This window comes from Crocodylus siamensis, chromosome 2 (genome assembly GCF_052110815.1).
Source record: "Crocodylus siamensis isolate JL-2025a chromosome 2, ASM5211081v1, whole genome shotgun sequence".
In the NCBI taxonomy this organism is placed as follows: Eukaryota; Metazoa; Chordata; order Crocodylia; family Crocodylidae; genus Crocodylus; species Crocodylus siamensis.
The window spans coordinates 10,959,824-10,985,879 of record NC_143396.1 but is presented as its reverse complement, the minus strand read 5'-3'; the positions used below and the strand labels follow the sequence as shown (position 1 = coordinate 10,985,879).

The window sequence follows — 26,056 nt, the reverse complement described above, 5'->3', positions numbered from 1 at the left end:
CAAAACTACCTGCAAGGTCTTCCGCCATTGTCATAGCATCCGAGCCGCCCCAGCCCTCAGCGTGGTCGTCCTCCAGGAGGGAACTCGCTGCTGTCCTCTCTGCGGGCAGGCGGCGGGTGAAGGGACTTGCCAGAGGTCAGGCATGGCAGTAGTGGCAGAGCTGGGAGCTTGACCCCTTCTCCAGTTTGCCCTGGGCTCTTTGGAGCATCTGTTAACCCTCTTGGCAGCAGCAGGACGTTGGCAGCCGCGGCCCCCCTGTATCCCGGGGGCGGGGGCGATGTCGGGGTGACTGTGTCACGTTGGACACGGGGTTTGTCTGGGCTGGTTTGCACGGGGCTGATCAGGTTCACTGAATGCTGCCGGCGTGCGTGCGGTGCCGGATCGTCTGCCAGCAGCCGTATCCCGCCGGCGTGCAGCATCGATGGCGAGTGGCAGTCCAACCTCGAGCCGTTCCTGGCCTTTTTAGAGAGACGGTCAGCTTTTCCTCCCCCCGCCCTGCTGCCCGAGCTCTCCCCGCCCCGCCATCTTCCTCCTCCGGTGCAGCGGGAGCTGGCAGCGCTGGCACCTGCCGCTCGCTTTCGCTTCCCGGTTTTAGTGCGTCTCGCACCTTCAGTTCCCTCGTGGTGCCCGACCCTGGCAGGGGCTGGGCGCTGGACCGTCTGCTCGGGGCTCTGTCACTGTGTGGCCTGCCTCGTTGCCGATATCCCACGTGCGGTTTGTTTTGGCACTGCTCAGGCCATAGGCTACCTGTGATTAGTCTTCAGGTGGAAGAAGGTGGGCAAAAATACTGCTTTCTTCTCTAAGCCATGGGCAGAGGGGTCTCCTCTTCTTGGCCAGGCCCCTACCGCTCTTCCCCGCATCCTGACAGAGCAGGGGGCGGCTGCAGCTTCATTCAGCGATCTCCTGGGCCAAGCAAGTCCCCAGGCAGAGCAGGGAGCCTCTATCCTGCCTTGTGGATAACACAGGACTTGGGGTGCGTGTCCTGGCTTCACCCCGCAGTCATTAACTGCTCCGTGCCTCAGTTTCCCCAGGTGTGAAGCAGTGAAGGAAAGCCACTGGGGGCTGGGAGAAGTGAGGGGACGCTAGGGGCAGGAAGGGATCTTGCCCCTGCTCAGACTGGTCTGGACTGGGGGGAGTTTGCCTTCCTTTGCAGCGGGGGCACAGCCTCGGCTTGGGGTCTCTGCAGCACCCAAAGGCCGTTGGTGGAAAGCCTTTGACTGGTGCATGTGTGCGTAATACATCTCCCCTCCTGGCCCTGCGTGCTTGTGTTTATTGCTGGACTCCAGACTTTGCTCTCATGAATTCCTCTAATTCATATTGGCAAATGGTTCTGTCAATAGCTTTGACCCACTAATAAAACCATCTGGTTTTGCATGCATGCATTTTGCATTGCTTGCAGCAACTGGCAGCCGTGAATGGCTCCAAGGGCCTCATCTTAGCTTGGTGATTCCCAGCTAGGGTGCCAAAAGAGCCTTTCGAGGGTGTTGTGCAAGGTTAGCAGTGCTGGGTGTGCGAACACCTGCGCGAGATTCACAGGATAAACCCAGCAGGGATCCAGAGCGGCAGAAATGCTCTGCCTTGCTGCATCTCACCGAGTTCTTTGCAACAGCCCAATTGCTGTAATGTTTTTCCCTCGGCAAGAAACAAGGGGAAGCAAAGAGCTGGTGTTTTCTGGCAGGGTCGGGAGTCCGAGGAGCTTGTAAACCACCGTGCTAGGCAGGTGCAAGCCTCCGCACTGAGTCTCTTCCTCAGGCTGGATGATGCACTTAGATGAAGTGTTGGGTGTCCCCCCCGACACGTCCTTTTCTGCAAAGCTGCTGCCCAGCCCGTCAGCCCCCAGCCTGTCCCAGTGCACGGGATTGCTCCATCCTAAGGGCAGGACTTTGCACTTGTCCTTGTTGAACCTCATGAGATTTCTTTTGGTCCCATGTCTGACCTCCTAGCAAAACTACCGTCAACCCTGACACGGTAGAAGACATCACGCCTGCTCCTGCTCCAGGGAAAGCAGGGGGACTGTGGCAGCCACCGTCCTGCTTCTGTGAAAAGGTTATTGCTATATATCTGAGAGATTGTTGCATCCACACCTGAGGACAGGCGGGTGATCCAGGCTGACCTGGACAAGCTCAGCAAATGGGCGGACGAGAACCTCATGGTGTTTAACACCGATAAATGCAAGGTTCTCCACCTTGGGAGGAAAAACCTGCAGCACCCTTATAGGCTCGGCAGTGCTACGCTGGCTAGCACTATGGAAGAAAGGGATTTGGGGGTCATCATTGACCACAAGATGAACACGAGCCTGCAATGCGATGCTGCGGCTAGTAAAGCGACCAAAACGCTGGCGTGCATCCATAGATGCTTCTTGAGCAAATCCCAGGACGTCATTCTCCCCTTGTGCTCGGCCTTGGTGAGGCCGCAGCTGGAGTCCTGCGTCCAGTTTTGGGCTCCACAATTCAAAAAGGATGTGGAGAAGCTTGAGAGAGTCCAGAGGAGAGCCACGCGCATGATCAGAGGGCAGGAAACAGATCTTACGATGACAGGCTGAGAGCCATGGGACTCTTTAGCACAGGCTCAGGGGTGATCTGATGGCCACCTATAAGTTTATCGGGGGTGACCACCAGGATCGGGGGGAACGTCTGTTCACCAGAGCGCCCCAAGGGACGACAAGGTCGAACGGTCACAAACTCCTGCGAGACCGTTTCAGGCTGGACATAAGGAAGAATTTCTTTCCTGTCCGAGCCCCCGAGGTCTGGAGCAGTCTGCCAGCGGAGGTGGTTCAAGCACCTACATTGAACACCTTCAAGAGAAAATTGGATGCTTATCTTGCTGGGATCCTATGACCCCAGCTGACTTCCTGCCCTTTGGGCAGGGGGCTGGACTCGATGTTCTCCCGAGGTCCCTTCCAGCCCGAATGTCTATGAAACCTATGAAATGTATCTGGATATACATTTGTGTTAAATTATGAATATTGCTAGCCAATGAAGAAGAGAAATTTCTTCTCTAAGACCTGATAACAACTTGAAAGCTTGTGCAACTTCATGCCAACCATGCAGCTGGTGCACTAGAAGAGTCTACCCACAGAGTAATCTCTATCCTTGGAGGTTTTTAAGGCCTGGCTAGACAAAGCCTTGGCTGGGATGATGTAGCTGGGGCTGGTCCTGCTTGGAGCCCGGGGGTGGACTGGATGTGACCTCCTCCACCCCTCATTTTCTATGAGTCTCCGATTCTAAAGAGATTGCCCCCAAAAACCCTTGGCTCTGACACAATCCCTGGACCATCACAGCTGCATCACTCCAGCACCGCTTCACACAGGCTGGACTTTTCAAGTAGTTTCTCCTGCCTGTGACTTGGTTCCTTTTGTACCCCTCCCTGTAGCCTCACTTATGCCAATGTGGCACCACTCTGAGCTAATGCAGCGAGGGTCGGATGAAAGCTACTGCAGCGCAAGCTAAAAGGATTCAAACCGAACGCACACCTCTCCAAGGGGCAAGTTGCTCCAGAACGAGGAAGATTTTGCCATCTCCCGGCTTTTGTGTTGGGAAAGCAGCTCTGCGTTTCCTACCCGAGTTGGTCTGAAAATGCAGCTGTAGGGCATTGATCTTTCCAGTGGTCCCCTTGCTGCTGCTGCCGCTGTTCTGCATGGGGAGCTCTGGGCGCAAAGGGTGCTTGTGAAGGGTTAGGTTAGCGGTGCTGCCCTCTGCCCTGGCCCGAGAGCCCGTCTGCAAGTACAGCAAAGAGGATTTAGTCTTTGCTCTGAAAGGAGTGGACCATGCCCTGCCCCTTTCTCGCCGGCAGTGCGGTGGCAGCGAGGACCTTTGCCAAGGTCACCGGCTTGCTGCTGCTCTCCGAGGAAGCCGAGATGAAACAACTGACTGGTGGAAGAAGCGAGTTCCCAGGCCTGGGCGAGGCTCCCGTGGTTGTCCATGGGGCGAATAAAGACTAGGAGGGCAGACAGCTGTGATGGTCTGTGACGTGCCATGAATGCGGGAGAGCAGCCTCTTCTGTGGGGCTGGGAAAGACCCTCTATTAGCAACCTTTTACTAGAAGCAAGACATCGGTCCCCCTGCTTTCCCTGTGGCGAGGTCAGGGCTGACGGCAGTCTTATGGCGAGTTTAGATGATGGATGCGTCTGGGATGCTTTGGACAGGACTGATCCTGCCTCTGGCAGGGGCTGGACTGGATGTGACCTCCGCCGGCCCCTTCCAGCCCCACGTCTCTGCAAGTGTAGGAGATCTCTTTGTACGGCTGCCTCCAGGCAGATCCTGCTGGTTGCTGTCACAAACCCCCTCGCGCTGGAAGATGGAAGATTGCATTAGGATAATAGTCTCTTTCCCCCACCCATGCCGAAACTGCTGGTGCAGTGTTTGGGAAGGACTGAAATAAAAGCCAATTATCCACGTTTCATCCAAATACCAGCCTGATTGTGGGCCTTGTTCTCTCTTGCATTATTGATGCCTCTCGTTAAGCATGAACGCAACAGGGCATAAAGGGAGGAACCAATGACTATATTTTCTGCATTGCTTAATTTTCTTTTCCTTCCTCCCCCGTCTTCTTTCTCAGCATCAAGAAGTTTTGTTCCTGTATTCCCAGTTTCCTCAAAGAGCTTTTTCATCCCTTCCTGCTTGTTGCTTTTGCATAAGGACGTAAGACCTGCCAGGCACCGGGTCAGGCCCCAGGTCCACCGTGTCCAGTCTCCGGTGTCCCACGGCGGCTGGAAGTGAGACGGCCTGGGGCCGAGCAGGGTTTTCCCCTCTTCCTCTCCCCCCTGCACCCTCCAGCATTGAGGGTCTGCTGCAGAGGCCGTGCCCCTCACTCCCTGCCCCAGAGCCCCCGATGCCCCTTTCCTCCCAGCACGTGTCCGAGCCCTGGTGAATCCAGCCGAGCTCCCGGCTCCCACATCTGGGGCCGCGAGTCCTTCACTTTAATGCCACGCTGGAGAAAGAGAACTTCCTTGTGCTAATTTAAACTGCTCTTTTCACTCTCTGACCCCTTGTTCTTGTCTGCTAAGTAATAAATCCCTAGCAACTTTCTCTTCCCCATTTGGTATTCTGCAAACCTTTATCATGTCTCCTCTCCTGTATCTCTTTTCTAAGCTGACCAGGCCTGGCCTCTGCAGCCCCTCCACACCCCTCTTCACCCTCGCTGCCTTTCTCTAGTTCTTCTAGATCCTTTCGGAGGTGCGAGGACCAGAACCGGGCACCGTATTATATGGCTATGATGTTCTTCGGTCCTGTTGGGCAAAGCTGTTTCAGAGGACGGTCTCACGTGCCATTGAAGAGCAAAGCAGCCCAAGCAAGACTTGAAAGCGTATGTTGGACCCAGACCTTAATGTGTGCATATTAGCATCGTTGTGTTCGGCATTGAAGATCCAGCCGGGCGTCGTTCTGGAGTAGATGGTTTTTCGTGGCTCGGAGTCTTTGTTTTACTGCAGAAGCGTGTGCAATGTGTTACATATCCTCTGCTTGTGTGCTCGAGGGTTTAAATGACCCATATGGACGTGGGTGGAGTTGTCTGGTGTTGAATCAGGTTGCTCCGTCTCCTCTTAAGTCCGGCGCGTCCCACCCCAATGCAGATCTGGTTAGAGGCGGAGGATGGAGGTGCTGGCTGGGTTGGTCTGTAGGCAAGGAGAGCTTGAAACAACCCTTGCTGTGAAGGGAGAAGCAAAGCCCCCCAGTCTGAGCAGTGGGGTTGGATGTCGCTGCAAGGCCAGCCCCAGCTCAGGTGCTGGTTTTAGCATGAAACCCGCTTTATTTGGGCTGGGAGCCTTTCCCCTCCTCCTTGGCAGCAGCCCGACCCCTGCTCAGCTGCGGCTCCGTGGGATGCGAGGCTGGAGGCTCTGCCTAGAGGCCAAGGGCGTTGCTGTGTCCGCAGAGATGGCGAGGAAGCCCGGGAAGGTGAAGGTCAGAAGAAGCGAGTCCCCCGGGTTCCCAGCTGCGCAGGAGGACGGCGCGGGGCCCGTTCATATCTGGCCTCCGATGGCTGGGAAAATGTTTGCACGCGCTGCGGCTGGCCGCCCACCCCCAGCTCCTCTTGGCACTGATGCGTTTCTTTGGATCCTCCTGGGAAGCCAGCGCCTTGCAGCAGAGGTGGGGCTAGGAAGCACCACATCCGTCACGCAAGGCGCCTGCTGGGCTCTGCCCCCTGCTCCCAGCTGCTGGGCCCTCAGGGGAGGCACCGCGCTGGCTCGTCTCTTCTTTTTAGGAAGCACCAGGGCGAACTGCGGTGCAGGGAATCTCCCGTGGATGTGAAGCTGTACCTTCGGGGGAGCTGTACCTTTCTGACTGTCAGCTGCTTCTGCCTCTGCACCTTTGCGTCACGGGCAGAAACAGCAGGCACTCAGGCTCGCAAACTGGGCAGGAATTCGTGGTGGGGTCTGCCTGGCACATCTCTATCTGCCAGCAGGTGCTAGTCCACCTGGGCAAGGGTTCAGGGTCTCTGCTGGCTCATGGGGACAGGCGGCTCGTTGTCCTGTTCAGATGGAGCGGGAAGGGGGTGTGTTAGGTGAGCTGAGGATTGAGGGTGTGGGCTGACAACAGCCCAGCTCCATCCTCTTTGCAGCCCCCCGGCAGGGAGGTGAAGGCTGCTGTTCAATCCCCCTCGGTCTTCTCTTCTGCAGACTCAATCAGCCCATTTCCCTCAGCCTCTCCTCACCAGTCCTGTCCCCCCAGCCCCACAACCATTTTCATTGCTAATTCTCCAATGTGTCCACATCCTTTCAGTAGTGGGGGGCCCACAGCTGGACAGAGGACTCCAGATGTGGCCTCCCCAGTGCTGAATAGAGGAGAAGAATCGCTGCCCTTCACTTGGTGACAATGCTCCTACTCATGCAGTTTTGTCCTGGGGATAAACTGTTTTATCCCAGGGCAAAGTGCAGTCGTTCAGACATCAGCATCTGTTATCTTGGTATATATCCTAAAAAGGTTCACAGGATCAGCAGTGCTAATGGTCTATCCCAGGACATCACAAGGTGCATCTGAACAAACAGTTATCCCGGGATCGAATCCGTGCCAGGAAAGCGGCAGTGCATTCAACCTCTGGCTAAGCCCAGTGGCAAGGGTGATGTGTGTACGTGCCAATCCCGGGATATCTCTGCTCTGGGACAAACACAGCCACAACTTGGGCAAATGCAACAGGTGGTCCTAGCCAGCATGTTTCTTGGCTTGACTTTCATCCCCTGCAAGAACCTTTCCCTGTTTTCCCAGGCAAGGAAGCTGCTTTTTGTGATGTGGCCATCTCCTCGCCTCCGACAGAGCTGGGATAGAGCCAAATGGGTCTCCCGGGGGCTTATGTGATATGTGCACCCATTTTATTGCTATTTGCATCAAAGAAAAAGGCAGCTGCACAGCCAGGCAAAGTGCAGTGGGGCTGATAGCCAAGTCCATCTAAAAACACCATCCAGAAGCCAAGCCCAGAGGTAATGAAGAGAGATTGATCTCCCCTCTTCTCATCCATCCTTCTGCCTTGGCTCTGGGCCAGGCACCAATAATAATAGGAGAGAGCTGCCGCTTTCGGCAAAGGCAGAAATCACAGCGGAGGGGAGACAAATGGCATTTTCTCTGCCTTCTCCCCTCCCCCCCCCATGCTCTGAGCTGCGGTCTCGCCGGGCAGCTCCGTGCACGCGGCAGTCCTTGTCCTGCCATCTGTCCCCACTGAGACCAGCCCAGCTCCATCCTTTCTGCAGCCCCCCGGCAGGGAGGTGAAGGCTGCTCGGTGCAGTGGTGCCCAGGGGGGACCTGGACTGAGGGCTGGCAGGAGCCTACTCAGAGGCATCAAGCACACTTTGAGCAGCCTGCACGGTGCCCCCGGAGAAAAGACGGCACCCGAGGGATGTTCTTAGGGATGCTTTTTGGGTCCCTGCTCTGCCCGCTCCGTATTTGCTGGCCAGGAGATCCTCAAAGAAACGGGTGGGAATTCAGGCATACGAACCTGGGTCGTATAAAACTCCCCCGCGCAAAGCCATAGGGGCGGGAGCCTGGAACCGGTCTCAAGCTCGGGGATGGGTTATGAGGGGCTCTCACCACCCCATCATGAGCGTGTTTGCATCCTCTGCTCTTGGTAATATTGCCTGGATGATAATATCCCAATAAACCAGTGTCAGATCAACTTGCTCTGGCTTCTTTGGAGAAAAGAAAAGCCCCTAGAGTCATCCTGGGTGTGACATCAGTTTTCAGCTGGGCATCGATGCTGCTTTCACTACGACTTCCCAGGCTTTTTGCAGGTTCCCATGTAAACAGACCTGTGTGAAGCACCGTCTCCGCGTGGTTTCATTACTGCTGTGCGGGTTATTATTTCTGTCACTAGAATGGGGAAGGAAAAGAAGAGCACAGATAAAGGCTTTTACTGATAAAGCTTTTCCAAGGGTCAGGTTTGATTAAAAAATAGAAAAAGCCAGGGCAAGGCTTGTCCTGATGCACTGAATCCATTTCCTGCATGTCAGGCTGCGCCGGGTGCTTTATAATAGAGCTAGAAACCCTCGACTCTCAATTCGTGATAAGGGGTTTGGTGATTACTGCCCAGAGGAGCAGTGGGCGAAGAGGTTGTGCGGCGAATAAATTTGGATTCAGAGGGGAGGATGGTGGGAGAGGCGGAGGGGCTGCGGTGAGGGCTAGCTATTGCATCCTGGCTGCCTGTCATCACCAGTCTGAGTACTGGGAAAGGTGAGATTAGTGAAGGCAAACAGATCAGTGCTTACTGGTGTCCTGTGCAGTGTTGCTGGCTGCCTGGGTGGTTTTGTGGGCGGACGGCTGGCAGTGAGGGTCATGCATGGGGCCGGCAGGGACCTGCGGGGTCGCATGCAATCCAGCCCCTGCCTGAGGCAGGATCAGCCCCAGTGCAAAGCAGACCAGAAAAACCCATGTCCAACCTCTGAGCAACACGACACAGTCGCCCCTGACACTGCCCCTGCTCCTGCCCCAGGAAAGCAGGGGGGCCGCGGCCGCTGACCTCCTGCTGCTGCAGAGGGGGTTAAAAGATGCTCCAGAGACCCCAGGTCGAGGCTGTGTCTCCGCTGCAGAGGAAGGCAAACCCCCCCAGTCCAGACCAGTCTGAGCAGGGGGGAAATCCCTTCCTGCCCCAGTGCAGCGTGGGGCTGAGCCTGAGTGCGGGGGCGAGACCCTCCAGCCAGGACCCTGCAGGGTTGGTGCCAGCAGGAGCATTGGCCCAGCCCGGGCTGCAGCAGCACCAGCGCCTCTGAGGACCCCCCGACACATGGAGCAGAAAGGGGAGAAAGGGGCAACCCGCACAGCCCAGACACCTGGGACATCCTCACAGCAGAGCACGGGCATCGCTGCGCCTGGATCATCCCTCCAGCGATGGAGAGTCCCCCGCTTCCCTGGCATCCCTCCCACGGCTTCGCTATTCTCACAGCAAAGCAGCTTTTCAGGATATCTTATTTAAACTTATTCTGCTGCAGCTTCAAGCCATTTTTCCGCTTGATGGGGGCCTGAGTCTGGAGCATGGCGTTTTGGTTGGGCTTGTGGTTGTCAGCTGCCTCTTTACAGATGGAGTTGCTGGTCCTCGGCTCCTTGGTGCCCTCGTTGCATCAGGCATGGGCAGCAGCCAAGTGTGGGTCTGCGCTGGGCTGTCATGCCCCAATCCTGCCCCTCTCTCCAGAAGGAGTCTGGAGCCTGCCTTTCTCCTTAGCCATCCATTGAGCCACGCGGCCATGGCTTTGATGCAGCCCTGCGTGGCAGCTGTGCCCTCCCTGCGCTATCCCCGTGAAATGCAGTGATGTTTTTGTGGCTGCATCTCAGGACTTTCCCCAGGAGCGAGGTCTGAGCCCCCGTATGGGTCCACCCAGGACCTCGATAAGCAAGTCATGCATGGAGACTGCGAGAGAGAGGCCGGGTGTGCCAGCCGGGCATGCGGCTTCTGGAGCTGTCTGAGCGCAGAAAGGCAGAGTATAGCCATGAATCAGAAATTAATTGGAGAAGAGGCATCCGGTCACACTGACCTGGAGCTGCAGAGACTGCATCGGGAAGGCGGCTGGGGGACCTCCTGCAAGCTTCAGAGCTCAGACACCGCCACCCAGTTGTTACTGCAACGTTTCTCAGCCCTTTGAGGACCGGGGATGCTTTCACATCAGATTGAGAAACACCTGCTCTGCTCATGTAGCTGCACTGTCTGTAAGATTTCATAGACATCAGGGCTGGAAGGGACCTCGGGAGATCATCGAGTCCAGCCCCCCGCCCGAAGGACAGGAAGTCAGCTGGGGTCACAGGATCCCAGCAAGACAAGCATCCAATTTACTCTTGAAGGTGTTCAATGTAGGTGCTTGAACCACCTCCGCTGGCAGACTGTTCCAGACCTTGGGGGCTCGGACAGTAAAGAAATTCTTCCTTATGTCCAGCCTGAAACGGTCTTGCAGTAGTTTATGACCATTCGACCTCGTCATCCCTTGGGGGGCTCTGGTGAACAGACGTTCCCCCAGATCCTGGTGGTCACCCCGATAAACTTATAGGTGGCCACCAGATCACCCCTGAGCCTACGCTTTTCCAGGCTAAAGAGTCCCGTGGCTCTCAGCCTGTCGTCGTAAGATCTGTTTTCCTGACCTCTGATCATGCGCGTGGCTCTCCTCTGGACTCTCTCAAGCTTCTCCACATCCTTTTTGAATTGTGGAGCCCAAAACTCGACGCAGTACTCCAGCTGCGGCCTCACCAAGGCCGAGTACAAGGGGAGAATGACGCCCCGGGATTTGCTCGAGAAGCATCTATGGATGCAAGCCAGCATTTTGGTCGCTTTACTAGCCGCAGCATCGCATTGCAGGCTCACGTTCATCTTGTGGTCAATGATGACCCCCAAGTCTCTTTCTTCTATAGTGCTAACCAACGTAGCACTGCTGAGCCTATAAGGGTGCCGCAGGTTTTTCCTCCCAAGGTGGAGAACCTGGCATTTATCGATGTTAAACACCATGAGGTTCTCGTCTGCCCATTTGCTGAGCCTGTCCAGGTCAGCCTGGATCACCCGCCTGTCTTCTGGCGTGGATGCTTTGCCCCAAAGTTTGGTGTCATTGGCGAACTTGGCCAGTCCACTCCTGACTCCAGTGTCCACATCACTAATGAAGATGTTGAACAGGATGGGTCCCAGGACAGAGCCTTGAGGGACCCCACTGGTCACAGGGCACCACGATGAGTGACTGCCATCAATCTGGAAGGTCCAGAGACGGGCAGTGAAAATGGTTGTGGGGCTGGGGGACAGGACTGGTGAGGAAAGACTAAAGGAAATGGGCTGACTGAGTCTGCAGAAGAGAAGACCGAGGGGGATTGAACAGCAGCCTCCACCTCCCTGCAGGGGGGCTGCAAAGAGGATGGAGCTGGGCTGGTCTCAGTGGGGGCAGATGATGAACAAGGAGCAATGTGGGGGTTTCTATATGAGCAGAGACTGCAGAGGCCAGGCCTATTCAGTTTAGAAGAGAGATGCTTGAGGGGGGACAGGAGAAGGGTTTACAAAATACCAAATGGCAAAAAGAAAATCTCTAGGGATTTATCATTGACCGTCTGTGACTAGACAAGAACAAGGGGCACAGCATGAAAATAGAAGGCAGCCAGTTCAAAACGAACACCAGACAGTTCTGTTTCTCCCCGTGTGGCATTAAAGGATGGGGCTTGTTGCACCCAGATGTTGGGGGAGCTGGGAGTCCAGATGTGGGGGGAGCTGGGAGTTCAGCCGGACTCACCAGGGCTCGGACACGTGCTGGGAGGAAAGGGGCTTCGGGGGCTCTGGGGCAGGGAGCGAGGGGCACGGCCTCTGCAGCAGACCCTCAATGCTGGAGGCTGCAAGGGGAGAGGAACGGGGGAATCGCTCTCCCTTCCAGCTGCCGTGGGACACAGGAGACCTGGCAAGACATCAGGGGTCTGACCCAGGGCATGGCAGCTCTTATGAGGGGCAATAAACATCTCCACTAGGACCACATCGTATCCTGATTTACAGGCTTCAAGTGGAGCTGGTGACTCTTTGGCACATGCCTCCGGGCCAGGCTGCTCTGCCCTTAAGGAATACTGTTCCAGGAGTGTCTTTGCCTCAATTATAAGCTAGCACCTGATAAACATCGTGGACCACCTTCTATTTAAAATGAAGGTAGGTAGCTAGGAGATGACCATCACAGACCCAGTTGCTGGCAGGAGAAGCTGCAGTGTCCAGGTGTCATCTGTACCCCCATCTCCAGCATAGATGAACTGCACCATAGGATCATAGAAAGCAGGGCTGGAAGGGACCTGGCAAGGTCACATCTAGCTCAGCCCCTGCTCAAGGCAGGGTCAGCCCTGACTAAACCAGCCCAGCAATGTCTGTGCATCCTGCTCTTGGAAACTGCCAGGGATGGAGACTGCACCACGTTTCTAGGGACCTGTTTCACTGCTTGACTGCCCTCAGAGTCAGAAAGTTTCTCCTCATCTCCAGCCTCAGTTTGCCCTGCTGCAGCTTGAGGCCATTGCTCCTAGTCTTGTCCCTTGCAGTTGCAGAGAAGAGACCACATCCATCCTCTCTGCCATTGCCCTGCAGGGATCAAATCCCCGTCAATCTCTCTTCTCCAGACTCAGTCATCCCAGCTCTTCCCGCTTGTCCCCATCAGTCTGGCTTCCCAGGCCCCTGATCATTTTGGTTGCTCTGTGCTGGACTCTTTTCAAACTTTCTGTATCCTTCTTGAAGTGCAGGGCTTCAAACTGGACACCAGACTCCAGGGGAGGCCTCCCCAGTGCTGAATCGAAGGGGAGAAGCACTGCCCTTGGTGTGCAAGTGTCACTCCTGCTCATACAACCCAAGAGCTTCTTCTGCAACGAGAGATTGCAACGTTGCCTCTTTGTACAGCTGCAACGCCAGCCTACAACTGACGGCCAAACTGGGGGCAGCCCCCCATTGCAGACTCGAGATGGAGGGCAGGGAGGCTGCAGTCTCCCTTGAAGCCTCTTCTCGGGTGTTCGTGATGTCCTTGAAAGGCTTCCTCTTCCTGTGCTGGAAACGGAGGCCTGTTCTCCCTTATAGGTGTTTAAGTCTGCGCCGCGCGGTTTAGATGTGAGGGATCACCTTGGTGCCACAGTGTCAGCCCCCAGCCCTTTTGCAGGCTTTATGGGAGGACACACATGCTACCAGACCCAGTGCCTATGGCAGTGATGCTCAACCAAGGTCCCACAAGATCCTTTCAAGGGCGCCATGCAGTGTTAGCTCTGTTTGGTGTGCAAACAGGATTCATGGCATAAATCCAGAGATTTCCAATAGGAATCAGAGACAAGGAGGGCTGGAAGGGAGCTCAGGAGGCCACATCTAGTCCAACCCCTGCTCCAAGCAAGACTTAGCCCTAACTACATCATCCCAGCCAAGGCTTTGTCTAGCTGGGCCTTAAACGCCTCCGAGGATGGAGACTGCACCACCTCTCTAGGTGACCGTTTCCACTGCTTCACCACCCTCCCCAGGAGAAAACACAGCTTTCCCCGGAAGCCTTTGGCTTTGCCCAGATGCTGAAGCCAGCGGCCTCCCACTGGGTTAAGTTCGCTGCTCGTCAGAGCCCGTTCAAGTTTGAGAGCTACGTGAAGCCCCGCCGGCTTCTGCCAGAGGAGCTCAGTGAGCACGGTGCCCAGGGGCAGCACAGCATCTGGCCAGGTGCTGCCAGGCGGTCCGGGTCCGGGTCCGTGTCGATGTGGGTGTCTGCTCAGGCAGAGGCTCTGTTGTTTTGTTCCCCCCTGCGTGGGCTCTTGCGCTGCTCTTAACTGCTCTCGTAGGCGGGCGATGAATGACATGACTAACTCATGACGCCTAGGTTGTTTTTGCATCCTCCAGGGAGAAGGGAGGCATCGGCTCCTAGAACAGCTGGACTAGCGGTGACCTTCAGGAGGTCACCGCTAGTCCAGCCCCCTGCTCCAGGCAGGGTCAGCGGTCTCCAAACCACCCCGCGGACCCCTGTATCGGACCTTCGCCAGCATCCTTCATGCATAGCTCCCAGGCTCGGTACCCCAGACATCCCAAGCACCTTGGCTTGCAGGGAGTGGGCGACGGGGAGCGACCAGAGGAGCTTTCATGCCTGCTCGAGTTCGTTGCAGAGTCGGGACCCGGCCTGTAGAGAAGGTCTCTATGGCAGGAAAAGCCATAAGCTGGTGGGAGGGGAGCCAGTTTTGGTACTGCGGCAGGTGGAAAGCTAAGGGACGGGTAAACCCAGCCATCTGGGAGCGCTGGGGTGGGTTAGCTAGCCGGGGTGCCGATGCTGCGGTGACGGATGTCCCCAGAAAACCCTGCCCGGGCAGTGGAGGCTGAGCGCTGCCTGTCCCTGCTAGTGGAGCGGTGGAGACGGAGGTCTTCGCATTATTGCACCCGGTTAGAGCCTGGCCGGGAAGACGAGGCTGGTGAGCAGAAGACAGGGAGCTGGGGGGAGCCCGGGGAGGAGAGACCGGCTGACCGGGGAGGAGAGACCAGTCGGTTGAGCCACTTTGGTTTTTTCGGGCTAAGACGTTCAGGCCTTTGGCTACTTTTTGGCGCGCGTGCCATGAATTAAGCCCCGCACCCTCCCCACATGCCACTCCAGTCCCCTTCCCCTGCCTGATCTGCTGCTCTGCTTTCTGCTCCCAGCCCTGTTCTCCCTGCCTCGTCTGCAGCTCTGCTCCCTGCCCGGTGCTCTCTGCCCCGTTTACTGCTCTGCTTTCTGCTCCCTGCCCTGTGTGCTGCTGCGCTGCTTGCCCCTTCTCCAGTCCATCACATACCCCATGCGCAGGCTGCCCAGGGCATTCGTGCAGATGTCTGGGAACACTTTCTTAACCGTGCTGAGGTTCCCGTAACGGCTGCCAACAGCCCGTGTAATTAATGCAGCAACTTTAGATTAAAAAAAAAGCCCAGCCCAACCAAACAATGCAACATTAAGCATTTCTCATGCATGCGAAGCTTGAGAAGTCAGGAAACCAGGCTGCTGAGACTTCTCCACTAACGATGCACACATGCGGGCTTTTCTGTCTCTTTGATCTGCCGCTGTTTACAACCTAAAACAGAGACCAGAGAGAGAGCTTTTCTTCATGGCAGGCAGATCTGCAGGCGCCTTTTCTTTTCCACGCTCAGCCTCTGTATCTGTGCAGGGCTGACTGGTTGCTTGCTGCTAGAATAATTACAGTTAATTGCTTCAGTGATGGGCGCTTTGCACTTTTTTTTTTTTAAACGGTGAAATTCAACCTTCAGCAAATAAGCCCTCATTTAGCAGTGTCCCCAGGGTTTGCAGCGTGGCGGCGTTGCTGTAAAAAGCCGTGGCCAGATTCTGCTCTTGGTTTTACAGGTAGAAACGCAGAGTAAGTCCTGCCGTGGGTCTAGACTCGCATTGGTGCAGCCCCAAGGAGAGCGTCTCTCTGACTTTTGAGCCTCCAGGCGAGAGCTGAGTGCACCGTGTAGATTGAGGAGTTAGCATTAATTGTTGTATTTAATGTCATGGCTTAGCTCATCCTTGTTAAAAGGGGCACGGTGCTGGTGGAAGCCTTGTGATAAAGGCCTTCTCCAAAGCCAGTTCGAGACGTGGAAGGCATTCAGTTGACTTCGGTGAACCTTGGCTCAGATCCTAGCAGCACTAGGGACTGTCCTGTCTAGGTGGGGCCTGTATTTCCCTGGCGCTGCGCCGGTGCAGGCAGAGAACATGTCTCAGTCCGGGACCCGCGTCTGCTCAGTTAGCACCAGCAGCCTTGTCTGTGCTGGGCCGGAAAGCGCCTTTCCCCGGCACGAAACCTCCCCGAAGCTGGGAATGTTTGCGCCTGGGTTTCTTGTTGTCTTGCTTGCAGTAATGCCTAGCGGTCCCCTGTGCGAGGGGCTGGACGCAGAGAGTTTCATCCGCTTGAAAAGGGGACAGGCCTGGGGTTGCTGTTTGGTAGAAGAGTTGGGAAAGTCTCCTCTGACTTCCCACCAACGATGGTAGGTGCCGGGGTGCTGCTAATGGGATGGGTTGCTTTAGACGTGCCCTACTGATATACTGTCATAGACAAGGAGGGTGGGGAGGGACCTCAGGAGGTCTCATCTAGTCCATCCCCCTGCTGATGGGTCCGCGACAGAGGATTGACCTCCAATGCGGGAAGCTGGAGCAGGATAAATTCAGCCTAGAAATCGGGTGCAGGCTTCCACAGGGGGAGTAGGTGACCAGAGGAACAGCCCGCCTAAGCGGTGGTGGATCCTCTGTCAGGGTCGGACTTTGCATTGGGAGCGGCCTGCGGCGGCTCTAGCCCGATGTGCTTGCTGTTGGCTCTTCCCCATCTTCCCCAGCACAGAGCAGGCTCTCAGGACAAAGAGCCTAAATCCCTTTGGGCAGGAGCTGGAGGAGCTGGTGTGTGTCCTGCCGGTAAGCAGGGATCTCTGCGGACACAGATATTGTTTAATGAGCTTTGGAGCCTGGATGTCTCCCTTTAGATATTCAGCTCTTTTGCTGTCATGGTCTAGTGGCTCTCCACCTTTGCAGACCCCTGGATAGACTCGTGTCGCCCCTTGGAGAATGCCAGCTCCTTGTTTTCACTCTTTTTCCCGATAGAAAAACAACTAGAGGACTTTTTCTATTGCAAAGAACTCAGAAAGACCGCAGCTCCCGGTTTCTGCTGGAAATCTCTGGGTTTTTCTTATGAATCGTGTTGGTAAAGCTAACAGGGCCAAGAGGACATGACACCCCTGAAAGGATCTCAGTGCACCCCGGGGTGCTGTGTCCCCGGGTTGAGAATCACTGTTGTAGCATTGCATTCATGCCTTCAGCTGAGCCATTTAAAGCAGCGTGGACCTGCTTCCTGCATCTTCTGCACTGATCTGGTTTTCAGGGTGGCTCTGCTGTGATGTGGAGTGAGATCTTTGCACTGGATTTCCTTTATATGTTTGTAGCCAGAGAGATGCTTTGCCTGGACTACGACAAAAATCTCCCTGCTTTCCAATTCTCCATTTATACAGGGATCAAAACAAGTGAGGTATTGCATTCCCTCCACATCTTGGATGTCTTGCACCATCCTGTACCGTGGGCTTGTTTCACATCCTGACCTGGGCGTTCCCATTCCAGCTTTATCATCCTGCGATGGACGATCCTACCTCGTACCATCATCTCCTCTCCCCTCTCTTGGTAGGAGTGCACATCTGGCTCATGTGCCAAGCTTTGTGTATGTGAGGAGTTCATGCCCTGGGCAGGTTTGCTGGTCAGGCCGGCTCTGGGCAATGCTTATAGTAAAGCCTTTGTAAGACCAGCATGAACGATCAATGCTCCAGTAAGGCCTGCAGTCCTCAGACCAAGGAGGAGGAAAGGAAGAATCCTTTCCCTCGATCTGCTGGCACCGCTCCTACTCATGCAGCCCCGGATGCTGTTCACCTTCTTTATTCCTCTCCCAGTGGCTTCTTCCTTCTTCATTGCAGGATCCAGTGCAAAGTCCACCTGGTTTATAAAATCTCCCCGTGGCCTGCTCCATAGACTTCATAGATTTCATAGACATTAGGGCTGGAAGGGACCTCGGGAGATCATCGAGTCCAGCTGAGCTCCCGGTGCCCACCTAGCAGGGACCTCCTTGACACGCGTGACGCACCCACCACCAGATGTGGTCCTGGGAGCTGGGCAGTGCTGGGGATCCCTGGCCTTGCACTGGCTATTGAGGGAACAATGGTGCCCCGAGGCAAGGAGGTGTCTGGAGCAGGGTGTGCATGCAGTGCTGGTGTGGGGCTGGTCCTCATATAGGTGAGGCAGCAGCACAAAGGAGATCTGATATGATCTAGGTGCTGGATCGAGGAAGTCGCATCCAGTCCAGCCCGTTCTCCAGATAGCACCATCCCCCGCTAAACCATCCCAGTCCATGTAGGACCATCCCCCGCTAAACCATCCCAGTCCATGTAGGACCATCCCCCGCTAAACCATCCCAGTCCAGTTAGCACCATCCCCCGCTCGCTAAACCATCCCAGTCCAGATAGCACCATCCCCGCTAAACCATCCCAGTCCAGTTAGCACCATCCCCTGCTAAACCATCCCAGTCCATGTAGGACCATCCCCCGCTAAACCATCCCAGTCCAGATAGCACCATCCCCCGCTAAACCATCCCAGTCCATGTAGGACCATCCCCCGCTAAACCATCCCAGTCCATGTAGGACCATCCCTCGCTAAACCATCCCAGTCCAGATAGCACCATCCCTCGCTAAACCATCCCAGTCCAGTTAGCACCATCCCCTGCTAAACCATCCCAGTCCATGTAGGACCATCCCTCGCTAAACCATCCCAGTCCATGTAGGACCATCCCTTGCTAAACCATCCCAGTCCAGATAGCACCATCCCCCGCTAAACCATCCCAGTCCATGTAGGACCATCCCCCACTAAACCATCCCAGTCCAGATAGCACCATCCCCCGCTAAACCATCCCAGTCCATGTAGGACCATCCCCCGCTAAACCATCCCAGTCCAGATAGCACCATCCCCCGCTAAACCATCCCAGTCCAGTTAGCACCATCCCCTGCTAAACCATCCCAGTCCATGTAGGACCATCCCCCGCTAAACCATCCCAGTCCAGATAGCACCATCCCCCGCTAAACCATCCCAGTCCATGTAGGACCATCCCTTGCTAAACCATCCCAGTCCAGATAGCACCATCCCCCGCTAAACCATCCCAGTCCAGATAGCACCATCCCCCGCTAAACCATCCCAGTCCATGTAGGACCATCCCCCACTAAACCATCCCAGTCCAGATAGCACCATCCCCCGCTAAACCATCCCAGTCCAGATAGCACCATCCCCCGCTAAACCATCCCAGTCCATGTAGGACCATCCCCCGCTAAACCATCCCAGTCCAGATAGCACCATCCCCCGCTAAACCATCCCAGTCCATGTAGGACTATCCCTTGCTAAACCATCCCAGTCCAGTTAGCACCATCCCCTGCTAAACCATCCCAGTCCATGTAGGACCATCCCTCGCTAAACCATCCCAGTCCAGATAGCACCATCCCTCGCTAAACCATCCCAGTCCAGTTAGCACCATCCCCTGCTAAACCATCCCAGTCCATGTAGGACCATCCCTCGCTAAACCATCCCAGTCCATGTAGGACCATCCCTTGCTAAACCATCCCAGTCCAGATAGCACCATCCCCCGCTAAACCATCCCAGTCCATGTAGGACCATCCCCCGCTAAACCATCCCAGTCCAGATAGCACCATCCCCCGCTAAACCATCCCAGTCCATGTAGGACCATCCCCCGCTAAACCATCCCAGTCCAGATAGCACCATCCCCCGCTAAACCATCCCAGTCCAGTTAGCACCATCCCCTGCTAAACCATCCCAGTCCATGTAGGACCATCCCCCGCTAAACCATCCCAGTCCAGATAGCACCATCCCCCGCTAAACCATCCCAGTCCATGTAGGACCATCCCTTGCTAAACCATCCCAGTCCAGATAGCACCATCCCCCGCTAAACCATCCCAGTCCAGATAGCACCATCCCCCGCTAAACCATCCCAGTCCATGTAGGACCATCCCCCACTAAACCATCCCAGTCCAGATAGCACCATCCCCCGCTAAACCATCCCAGTCCAGATAGCACCATCCCCCGCTAAACCATCCCAGTCCATGTAGGACCATCCCCCACTAAACCATCCCAGTCCAGATAGCACCATCCCCCGCTAAACCATCCCAGTCCATGTAGGACCATCCCTCACTAAACCATCCCAGTCCAGATAGCACCATCCCCCGCTAAACCATCCCAGTCCATGTAGGACCATCCCCCGCTAAACCATCCCAGTCCAGATAGCACCATCCCCCGCTAAACCATCCCAGTCCAGTTAGCACCATCCCCTGCTAAACCATCCCAGTCCATGTAGGACCATCCCTCGCTAAACCATCCCAGTCCAGATAGCACCATCCCCTGCTAAACCATCCCAGTCCAGTTAGCACCATCCCCCGCTAAACCATCCCAGTCCATGTAGGACCATCCCCCGCTAAACCATCCCAGTCCATGTAGGACCATCCCTTGCTAAACCATCCCAGTCCAGATAGCACCATCCCCCGCTAAACCATCCCAGTCCAGTTAGCACCATCCCCCGCTAAACCATCCCAGTCCAGATAGCACCATCCCTCGCTAAACCATCCCAGTCCAGATAGCACCATCCCCCGCTAAACCATCCCAGTCCATGTAGGACCATCCCCCGCTAAACCATCCCAGTCCAGATAGCACCATCCCTCGCTAAACCATCCCAGTCCAGATAGCACCATCCCTCGCTAAACCATCCCAGTCCAGTTAGCACCATCCCCCGCTAAACCATCCCAGTCCAGATAGCACCATCCCCCGCTAAACCATCCCAGTCCAGTTAGCACCATCCCTCGCTAAACCATCCCAGTCCATGTAGGACCATCCCCCGCTAAACCATCCCAGTCCAGATAGCACCATCCCCTGCTAAACCATCCCAGTCCAGTTAGCACCATCCCCCGCTAAACCATCCCAGTCCAGTTAGCACCATCCCCTGCTAAACCATCCCAGTCCATGTAGGACCATCCCTCGCTAAACCATCCCAGTCCATGTAGGACCATCCCTCGCTAAACCATCCCAGTCCAGATAGCACCATCCCCCGCTAAACCATCCCAGTCCATGTAGGACCATCCCTCGCTAAACCATCCCAGTCCAGATAGCACCATCCCCCGCTAAACCATCCCAGTCCATGTAGGACCATCCCCCGCTAAACCATCCCAGTCCAGATAGCACCATCCCCGGCTAAACCATCCCAGTCCAGTTAGCACCATCCCCCGCTAAACCATCCCAGTCCAGTTAGCACCATCCCTCGCTAAACCATCCCAGTCCATGTAGGACCATCCCCCGCTAAACCATCCCAGTCCAGATAGCACCATCCCCGCTAAACCATCCCAGTCCAGTTAGCACCATCCCCGGCTAAACCATCCCAGTCCAGTTAGCACCATCCCCCGCTAAACCATCCCAGTCCAGATAGCACCATCCCCCGCTAAACCATCCCAGTCCATTTAGAACCATCCCCCGCTAAACCATCCCAGTCCAGTTAGCACCATCCCCCGCTAAATCATCCCAGTCCAGATAGCACCATCCCCCGCTAAACCATCCCAGTCCATGTAGGACCATCCCCCGCTAAACCATCCCAGTCCAGATAGCACCATCCCTCGCTAAACCATCCCAGTCCAGATAGCACCATCCCTTGCTAAACCATCCCAGTCCAGATAGCACCATCCCCCGCTAAACCATCCCAGTCCAGATAGCACCATCCCCTGCTAAACCATCCCAGTCCAGTTAGCACCATCCCCCGCTAAACCATCCCAGTCCAGATAGCACCATCCCCCGCTAAACCATCCCAGTCCATGTAGGACCATCCCCCGCTAAACCATCCCAGTCCAGATAGCACCATCCCCCGCTAAAACATCCCAGTCCAGTTAGCACCATCCCCTGCTAAACCATCCCAGTCCATGTAGGACCATCCCTCGCTAAACCATCCCAGTCCAGTTAGCACCATCCCCCGCTAAACCATCCCAGTCCATGTAGGACCATCCCTTGCTAAACCATCCCAGTCCAGATAGCACCATCCCTCGCTAAACCATCCCAGTCCAGATAGCACCATCCCCCGCTAAACCATCCCAGTCCAGATAGCACCATCCCCCGCTAAACCATCCCAGTCCATGTAGGACCATCCCCCACTAAACCATCCCAGTCCAGATAGCACCATCCCCCGCTAAACCATCCCAGTCCATGTAGGACCATCCCTCACTAAACCATCCCAGTCCAGATAGCACCATCCCCCGCTAAACCATCCCAGTCCATGTAGGACCATCCCCCGCTAAACCATCCCAGTCCAGTTAGCACCATCCCCTGCTAAACCATCCCAGTCCATGTAGGACCATCCCTCGCTAAACCATCCCAGTCCAGTTAGCACCATCCCCCGCTAAACCATCCCAGTCCAGATAGCACCATCCCCTGCTAAACCATCCCAGTCTAGATAGCACCATCCCCCGCTAAACCATCCCAGTCCAGTTAGCACCATCCCTCGCTAAACCATCCCAGTCCAGTTAGCACCATCCCCCGCTAAATCATCCCAGTCCAGATAGCACCATCCCCCGCTAAACCATCCCAGTCCATGTAGGACCATCCCCCGCTAAACCATCCCAGTCCAGATAGCACCATCCCTCGCTAAACCATCCCAGTCCATGTAGGACCATCCCTCGCTAAACCATCCCAGTCCAGATAGCACCATCCCTTGCTAAACCATCCCAGTCCAGTTAGCACCATCCCCCGCTAAACCATCCCAGTCCAGATAGCACCATCCCCTGCTAAACCATCCCAGTCCAGTTAGCACCATCCCCCGCTAAACCATCCCAGTCTAGATAGCACCATCCCCCGCTAAACCATCCCAGTCCATGTAGGACCATCCCCCGCTAAACCATCCCAGTCCAGATAGCACCATCCCCCGCTAAAACATCCCAGTCCAGTTAGCACCATCCCCTGCTAAACCATCCCAGTCCATGTAGGACCATCCCTCGCTAAACCATCCCAGTCCAGTTAGCACCATCCCCCGCTAAACCATCCCAGTCCATGTAGGACCATCCCCCGCTAAACCATCCCAGTCAAGATAGCACCATCCCCCGCTAAACCATCCCAGTCCATGTAGGACCATCCCCCGCTAAACCATCCCAGTCCAGATAGCACCATCCCCCGCTATACCATCCCAGTCCAGTTAGCACCATCCCTCGCTAAACCATCCCAGTCCAGATAGCACCATCCCCCGCTAAACCATCCCAGTCCAGATAGCACCATCCCCTGCTAAACCATCCCAGTCCATGTAGGACCATACCTCGCTAAACCATCCCAGTCCAGATAGCACCATCCCCCGCTAAACCATCCCAGTCCATGTAGGACCATCCCCCGCTAAACCATCCCAGTCCATGTAGGACCATCCCCCGCTAAACCATCCCAGTCCAGATAGCACCATCCCCTGCTAAACCATCCCAGTCCATGTAGGACCATCCCCCGCTAAACCATCCCAGTCCAGATAGCACCATCCCCCGCTAAACCATCCCAGTCCATGTAGGACCATGCCCCGCTAAACCATCCCAGTCCAGATAGCACCATCCCCCGCTAAACCATCCCAGTCCAGTTAGCACCATACCTCGCTAAACCATCCCAGTCCAGATAGCACCATCCCCCGCTAAACCATCCCAGTCCAGTTAGCACCATCCCCCGCTAAACCATCCCAGTCCAGTTAGCACCATCCCTCGCTAAACCATCCCAGTCCATGTAGGACCATCCCCCGCTAAACCATCCCAATCCAGATAGCACCATCCCCCGCTAAACCATCCCAGTCCAGATAGCACCATCCCTCGCTAAACCATCCCAGTCCATGTAGGACCATCCCCCGCTAAACCATCCCAGTCCAGATAGCACCATCCCCTGCTAAACCATCCCAGTCCAGATAGCACCATCCCCCGCTAAACCATCCCAGTCCAGATAGCACCATCCCGTGCTAAACCATCCCAGTCCAGATAGCACCATCCCCCGCTAAACCATCCCAGTCCATGTAGGACCATCCCTCGCTAAACCATCCCAGTCCATGTAGGACCATCCCCCGCTAAACCATCCCAGTCCAGTTAGCACCATCCCTCGCTAAACCATCCCAGTCCAGTTAGCACTATCCCCCGCTAAATCATCCCAGTCCAGATAGCACCATCCCTCGCTAAACCATCCCAGTCCAGATAGCACCATCCCTTGCTAAACCATCCCAGTCCAGATAGCACCATCCCCCGCTAAACCATCCCAGTCCAGATAGCACCATCCCCTGCTAAACCATCCCAGTCCATGTAGGACCATCCCCCGCTAAACCATCCCAGTCCAGTTAGCACCATCCCTCGCTAAACCATCCCAGTCCAGTTAGCACCATCCCCCGCTAAACCATCCCAGTCCATGTAGGACCATCCCTCGCTAAACCATCCCAGTCCATGTAGGACCATCCCCCGCTAAACCATCCCAGTCCAGTTAGCACCATCCCTCGCTAAACCATCCCAGTCCAGTTAGCACCATCCCCCGCTAAATCATCCCAGTCCAGATAGCACCATCCCTTGCTAAACCATCCCAGTCCAGATAGCACCATCCCCCGCTAAACCATCCCAGTCCAGATAGCACCATCCCTTGCTAAACCATCCCAGTCCAGATAGCACCATCCCCCGCTAAACCATCCCAGTCCAGATAGCACCATCCCCTGCTAAACCATCCCAGTCCAGTTAGCACCATCCCCCGCTAAACCATCCCAGTCCAGATAGCACCATCCCCCGCTAAACCATCCCAGTCCAGATAGCACCATCCCCTGCTAAACCATCCCAGTCCAGTTAGCACCATCCCCCGCTAAACCATCCCAGTCCAGATAGCACCATCCCCCGCTAAACCATCCCAGTCCATGTAGGACCATCCCCCGCTAAATCATCCCAGTCCAGATAGCACCATCCCCCGCTAAACCATCCCAGTCCATGTAGGACCATCCCCCGCTAAACCATCCCAGTCCATGTAGGACCATCCCCTGCTAAACCATCCCAGTCCAGATAGCACCATCCCCCGCTAAACCATCCCAGTCCATGTAGGACCATCCCCCAGTAAACCATCCCTGTCCATGTAGGACCATCCCCCGCTAAACCATCCCAGTCCAGATAGCACCATCCCCCGCTAAACCATCCCAGTCCAGATAGCACCATCCCCCGCTAAACCATCCCAGTCCATGTAGGACCATCCCCCGCTAAACCATCCCAGTCCATGTAGGACCATCCCTCGCTAAACCATCCCAGTCCAGATAGCACCATCCCCCGCTAAACCATCCCAGTCCATGTAGGACCATCCCTTGCTAAACCATCCCAGTCCAGATAGCACCATCCCCCGCTAAACCATCCCAGTCCATGTAGGACCATCCCCCGCTAAACCATCCCAGTCCAGATAGCACCATCCCCCGCTAAACCATCCCAGTCCAGTTAGCACCATCCCTCACTAAACCATCCCAGTCCAGATAGCACCATCCCCCGCTAAACCATCCCAGTCCATGTAGGACCATCCCCCGCTAAACCATCCCAGTCCAGATAGCACCATCCCCCGCTAAACCATCCCAGTCCATGTAGGACCATCCCTCGCTAAACCATCCCAGTCCAGATAGCACCATCCCCCGCTAAACCATCCCAGTCCAGATAGCACCATCCCCCGCTAAACCATCCCAGTCCATGTAGGACCATCCCCCGCTAAACCATCCCAGTCCATGTAGGACCATCCCCCGCTAAACCATCCCAGTCCATGTTGGACCATCCCTCGCTAAACCATCCCAGTCCATGTAGGACCATCCCCCGCTAAACCATCCCAGTCCAGTTAGCACCATCCCTCGCTAAACCATCCCAGTCCAGATAGCACCATCCCCCGCTAAACCATCCCAGTCCAGATAGCACCATCCCTCGCTAAACCATCCCAGTCCATGTAGCACCATCCCCCGCTAAACCATCCCAATCCAGATAGCACCATCCCCCGCTAAACCATCCCAGTCCAGATAGCACCATCCCCTGCTAAACCATCCCAGTCCATGTAGGACCATCCCTCGCTAAACCATCCCAGTCCAGTTAGCACCATCCCCTGCTAAACCATCCCAGTCCAGTTAGCACCATCCCCCGCTAAACCATCCCAGTCCATGTAGGTCCATCCCCCGCTAAACCATCCCAGTCCATGTAGGACCATCCCTCGCTAAACCATCCCAGTCCAGTTAGCACCATCCCTCGCTAAACCATCCCAGTCCAGATAGTACCATCCCTTGCTAACCCATCCCAGTCCAGATAGCACCATCCCCCGCTAAACCATCCCAGTCCATGTAGGACCATCCCCCGCTAAACCATCCCAGTCCATGTAGGACCATCCCCCGCTAAACCATCCCAGTCCAGATAGCACCATCCCCCGCTAAACCATCCCAGTCCATGTAGGACCATCCCCCGCTAAACCATCCCAGTCCAGTTAGCACCATCCCTCGCTAAACCATCCCAGTCCAGATAGCACCATCCCCCGCTAAACCATCCCAGTCCAGTTAGCACCATCCCCCGCTAAACCATCCCAGTCCAGTTAGCACCATCCCTCGCTAAACCATCCCAGTCC

The 26,056-nt window shown here is 55.7% G+C and overlaps 1 protein-coding gene across 3 annotated transcripts in view; it reads left to right on the top strand.

Moving 5' to 3' along the window:
- ADISSP (adipose secreted signaling protein) overlaps window positions 1–26,056 on the top strand; it is a 79,359-nt gene that overhangs the window by 16,358 nt on the left and 36,945 nt on the right. The window lies entirely within an intron of this gene.